Genomic DNA, 6,255 nt, shown 5'->3' on the forward strand with positions numbered 1-6,255 from the left:
GGTAGATTGGTCTAATTCATTAAGTTGTAAAGTTAAAAAGGTCTACTAAACAGTCAAAGGGCAAGTTGGTCAATTCTCCATGTGTCATATATGGCAGGTGGTTATAGGGGTGTCTTTGTCAATTTTTTCAAATTTCAGGGGATGTCATTATTCAAAAAGCAGCCAACTTGTATATGTGTATCATTATGACAAACCTCAGGAGGTATCGTTATACTTTATGCAAAAAAAAAAAAAAAAAAAAAAAAAAAAGGCTCGTTGTCATAGCTTATTTTCTGACTTCAGGGCTTATTCACAATTGTTTTTGATTGATCTTGGTAATAAATAAAGGAGGCAATTTCATTTGGATCCAAAAAAACACCATGCTTCTCTTTTATTTCATTTTGAAGGAAACATGCTCATACACAGGAGTTTATGTATAGTGCAAGCATATATAAGTTGTCAAGAGGAAGAATGTGCCACAACAGAATAACGTGCCACAATGGGACTCCTCACATGATGCACACCATCAAACCACACTAATGACCCGGAAATTACATTTTTATCTATATATGTGGCTGTGACAGTAACCACAAAGGACTGTGTTTGACCTAGTGAGTTAAAAGTAAGGACATTCGGCTCAACTTGGATCTCAAGCCCTATAGGGGCTACCACAGTTGCCTTGTAAGTGGACACCCGTGAACCAACATTTGTGACAATCCTGTGGAAGACACGGGTGATGGATTTTTCAGACTGGGAAGATAGAGCAAAGGAAGGATAATTTAGATCCCAAACGGTCCCATTGTTGGCTTTAGAACAACTGCTATTGTCTCCAGTGACAAGTTTCAATGACTTGTCGCTATAACCTTGCCCACACAATAATTTCACATAGTCAAGCACTCCGACATCATATACTAAACCAGGTTTTGCAGCTTTTAATGGATCAATATGACCCGCCCCATATGAAAATTCAGCTTCAGGTTAGTGACACTGCTCATTGAACGAGCTGCAAAAAACAAATTAAAGAAGCAGGGGCATGTTAATGGATGTTTTGAATTACTTGCTAACATCCCTTAAGCGAAATTACTATGTTATTGAATTACCAGTTGTCATCAGAGCAGGCTTAATAGCAACGGGAGACCATCCAGGATTAAAAGATTTCATATAGGCAGCTGCTCCGGTAGCATGTGGGCAAGCCATGGATGCGCCGGACAATATATTGTGAGGAACTACTCTTTTGTCTCCATATGTTTTCGTCAGAGTGATAGCCTATGTCCATGCAGCAACAATTTGCACCCCAGGAGCAGTTAAGTCAGGCTGCACAAAATTAAACAAAGTGTAGTAATTTAAAACCAAAACCCATATATGTATGTATATGTATGCACTATCTATATAAAAGATACCTTGAGAATGTCCCTTGTAATTGGGTTTGGTCCTCTTGATGAAAATGGAGCCACATATGGAGCCAATTCGTCTTTAATCCCCTCACTTTTCTTGATAGTTGCGGTAGGCTTACTGTAGAGTTAGTTTTATCCAAATTGTTAAATATGCTGTGATCAATAAAATGTGAAAAAAAAAAAAAAGAAAAGAAAGAAAACAAAGTCTTGAAATCTATTTACCCAGTTGATTTCATGTACTTGCGAACACCTTGTCCATCACTCAAATAGGAGGCAGGCAAAGCGTAAGTTCTGCCAGAAAGTTTGGCGCCTCTAGCGGTAAATATGATTCCTTTCACACCAGCGCGGAGTGGTTCTGATCCGTCAGACTCCGAATCACATAGAAGGATTGTGTCTTTCACTAAAGTTCGGTCCAGTGAGCCTGGTTCCTTGCAGTGCCTGCATTTCATGATCATTTTTTTTTTTTTTTAATGCATTTTCCAATCATCAATATTCTGTGATGTCAGGATATAACGTTATATTTCCTTTTATTTCTTCCTTACCTGGATACGGAATTGTTAAAACCAGCTTGAGTATTCGGTACGTCCCCAGCATAAACTAGAGGGTACTGACGATTGAGCGAAAAAGTGTTTAAAGAGACTCCCTGCATGTAAAAAAGAGTTTTAGAACTAAATAATAGTAAATCAAATAGATACACCCCTTTTATGGGTAGGTGATGAATTGTGAATATACATTAAGGCCAATTGCATAAAACCGCCCATGACTTGTATCGATTTGCATTAAACTCCACTTTAAAGAGGTACTAGTTACTTTAAAGAGCCGATTACTAAAATAGAAGTCAAATGCAATTTGCCTATTGCCTATAACTCACAGTTTTACATAATGTGTAGATATGTGAGGCAAAGCTGATGTTCATTCACAAGCGCCAAAATTAAAGGATTTTTTCATTTTTTCTTTTTTAAACAAAGAATTACCTTTAAAAAATATAGATATCCAAACCTGGAACATAAAAACTTGCTTTCTGTACATATCATTTCAACTTGCCTAAAAAGAAAGAAAAAAAAAACCATAAAACTTGCTATCCTACCCTTTGTTTAATTATTTATATTTATTTATTTTCTTTTATGTAGATTTTCTTTTGGAGGAACAGTACTATCTGTTGGTATGAACCCGAAAAAGTATAAGGATTATTTTCATTTTTTTGGGCTCCGTTTGTTTGAATGTAAAATATTTTTCAAAAAATATTTTTTTTATTTTCTGGTGTTTGGTTGTCTTAAATATTTACGAAATAAAAATATATTAAAATTTTATAAAAATAATTTATCTATCAATTATTGGTAAGTTATTTTATACACCCCGTCAATGGACTCGACCTCAATTTCAACTTAGACTTTGTCAAATACCAAAAAATATAAATAAAAAAAATATTTTGCCTAAAAAATATTTTACCTCAGAAATAAACGGAACCTAATGTTTAAGAATTTTCTTTTTCGATAATCTTACTTTTCATTAAAAAAAAAAAAAAAAAAAAAAAAAAAGTTTGAACAAACCTTCAACCAAAAGGTTACATATATTTGTATGCATGTATGATGTGTGTGTGTGTGTATATATATATATATGGTAGTACAATAAAATTAATCTAGTGTAAAATCAATAGCTATTTTATGCGTTTCAATTACTTTTACTTTTTGTAATTAAGATTTATTTTTATCAATCTCATAGACTTATATATACACACGTATTATATAAAATATTATATAAATACATATTGATACGCAAGAGAATATTGAAGAGGACATGCTTGGTCACCTCATAGGACATATTGTTGCCCAACTGCACCATTGTGACAAACTTTCTGTCTATGGTGCCAGCAGCCACTGCGAGAGACCATGGTGGGTTATTTCTGATGGTTTCAGAAGCAGGACCCGAATTACCGGCAGAAAAGGACGTGAGTATTCCGTTCTTCATAGCATGGAAAGCTCCAATGGCACTGGGATTTTGAAAGTAATCCTGCGGTGGATACCTCCCAGGAAGTCCAAGCGACATTGATATTATATCAACTCCATCTGCAATTGCATCATCAAATGCTGCAAGGATATCGGCATATGAACAACCAGCTGTAGCCCAACATGTCTTGTACACAGCAATACGAGCCGAGGGAACCCCTCCCCGAGCGGTACCCTTGCCCAAGCCTAATAAGCTTGCGCCGCTCACTAAGCGCCCTGCTGCTGTAGATGCACAGTGCTTCCCATGACCAGTTATATCTCTTGGTGATTCAACATCTTTTTCAGGTATTGATCCTCTGGCACAGTAGTATTTAGCTCCTATAAGTTTACTGCAGTCAAACTTTTAGTGGCAGCTAGCACAAGCAATTAATATATGCATTCATGTAATTTATTTATGGGTATAGTAGTACTTGTTGCAAGTGAAATTTGTGGAGGATTGGCAAGAGCCCTTCCACTTGCTTGGAGGCGGACCAAATCCTGTGTCGTTGAAACTCTCAGATTCAGGCCAAATCCCACTGTCAAACACTCCGGCAATGATATCACTTTCAACGTCGACCCTTCTTGAAACTCTTTGAGGGAAGCCCATGAAGTCCCATGACTTTGTTGTTTGGAGTTCCATGTTTTCATTAGGAAACACAGACACTACTCCTTTCATGCCTGCAAAAAAAAAAAAAAAAAATTAAAGCAGAGTTAAGAGAGGTTGGGGAAGACGAGAAACAAATCATTGGATAGATTAAGTAATTAAATGAAATTATAAATTAATCACCCACTTGCAATTTTCTCCTTCTCTTCCTCTGTCATGGTTGCTACAAACCCAATAAAGCTCCTCTTGTAACTATACAGTAGAGATTCTGATGCCCTACTGTTGAATATTGCATCCCATTGTTAGTTATAGTCCAATGGTATAACCTCTCCTCTGCTGTTAGGAGGTTGAGGGTTCAAATTGCATTAGGGACGTGCATAATGAGTTTGTATCTTCTTTAACTTCGAAAAAAAAAAATTCTTTTTGGATTTGTGCAATTATTATGCATATACTCGGCCATGTGTTAGACAATTAATTTTACATGCCAAAGTTAAATTCAGCTGTTCATGAAACTTGAAATTAAAAGAGAAAAAAAGAACAAAAGTTTTGACAACCATAGTATGCTTTCCCGTGTACCTAGTACTGCATGTAAGAAAGAACTTTGCTTTCTTGTTTTTGTACTTCATGTTTAATAATTTGTGCCAGTAGGATTCAATGCAAATGTGACAAGAAATTGCATTAAGCATGTTCAATTTTGTGATTACCGCATTATGGAGCACAACTTAAGATCATATTATTTACTGCCTTTTGACATGTTTATATATGGTATATGCTATATGCTACGAACATATATACTAGTGACCTGCCAACTACTTCCTGTAGCATGCTCGCATGTAGGAATGAGGCAGAGAGATGACCCTTGGGGCGGTCACCCATGTACACAATGTATTCCTGCAACCACAAAACGATCAATTATAACTAGGTCTATCAGCATATATATATATGTGTGTGTGTTAGAACAATGCAGCAGGCTCAAATACATATCATGAGAATCATCATTGAAACTGAGATATACCATATATAAAACCCTAAGTTGATACGAGTGAGGTCTCACTATCAACATCTTGGTGTTATAAAAAGTAATATTTCTCGATGACGTTTGTTGATAATGCAACTAACAAGCCTTGTTTATATCATAATGATCAAGCTCTAAAAACTTTAAAAACAATATGAATCATAATATAGATATATACATGCCTTTTGATCTCCATCAGATGCTCTGATGCAGCTAGTAAGTAGAGCACAAGTAAGGCTTATCGGGATAAGCCATGGAGGAGACTTTTGACTAGCCATTAGAGAGGTCTTTCCAAAGCTTGAGCTCTATTGCTGATATTTCCATGCAACAAACAACGAATGGGCTTTTATAACAAGATGAGTTGTTAACATAAGGGTAAAATTGTAAAATCATTAGTCATTTAAAAAAGGTTCACAATTCACAAGGATCACATGCATCTCCAATTCAAAAGTTTACTAATTCTCGCATATTTGGCTGAGCATCACCAACCGTATCCTGAACCAATAAAAAATGGCTTATGTCTTGATGTCAGTTGAATATAAATAACTAGCCCGTGTTATCACATGGACTCGATCACATATTTCTAATTCCACCCACCAACCACATCCTGAACCAATTAATAAAAAACACTTTGATGTCAGTTGAATACGAATAAGTAGCCAGTGTTCACATGGACTCGATCAGTTATTGAATTCAGAGCTTGCGACAATTATCTAATTTCATAGTTATGTTTATTGATTTAAAGATTGAAGTTACTGACCAGTGCTGCAAACTCACTGGTTTTAAGTCGATGACCTTCTTCATCTAACTTTGATATGAGAAAAGAATTTCTAACATTTTTTTTTTTATTTATTTTATCCAAACTTATAATACCATCATTATGATCCGATTATTATGTTTACCATGTGGGGATTCAACGTACACATTTCAAGTCAGTACTTGATGTGACAATAGATCACTGTAACAGATTATAGTCCAAAGGTGCCTGACCAGTTATAAGTGACACATGGATTCATATATTCAAAGGACAAAATTGAACGCACTGAAACAAATTCTTCTATTTAAAACCATAGGGTTGAACTCTCAGCATAGTTAGTCAAAACCAAACTTCATGGATGGCTAATCAATAGAGACCCGAATGCTGCAAATGACTGGACAGGGAGGAGCAGAAATTTTTAATTGGGCCAAATAGTGATATAAAGTTAAATTTAATAAATTTATAAAATAATAATAATAATTTTTTTTTTTTTTTTTTTTTTGAGGTCATTTTTAATGTAC

At 35.4% G+C, this 6,255-nt stretch overlaps 1 pseudogene; it reads right to left on the reverse strand.

The window, feature by feature from the left end:
• Positions 1-438: 438 nt before the first annotated feature.
• On the reverse strand, positions 439-5,255 carry LOC132269888 (cucumisin-like; annotated as a pseudogene).
• Positions 5,256-6,255: the final 1,000 nt, after the last annotated feature.

This window comes from Cornus florida, unplaced genomic scaffold (genome assembly GCF_030987335.1).
Source record: "Cornus florida cultivar Cherokee Brave unplaced genomic scaffold, ASM3098733v1 CherokeeBrave_3.0.0_Hap2_Chr08, whole genome shotgun sequence".
Classification (NCBI taxonomy): domain Eukaryota; kingdom Viridiplantae; phylum Streptophyta; class Magnoliopsida; order Cornales; family Cornaceae; genus Cornus; species Cornus florida.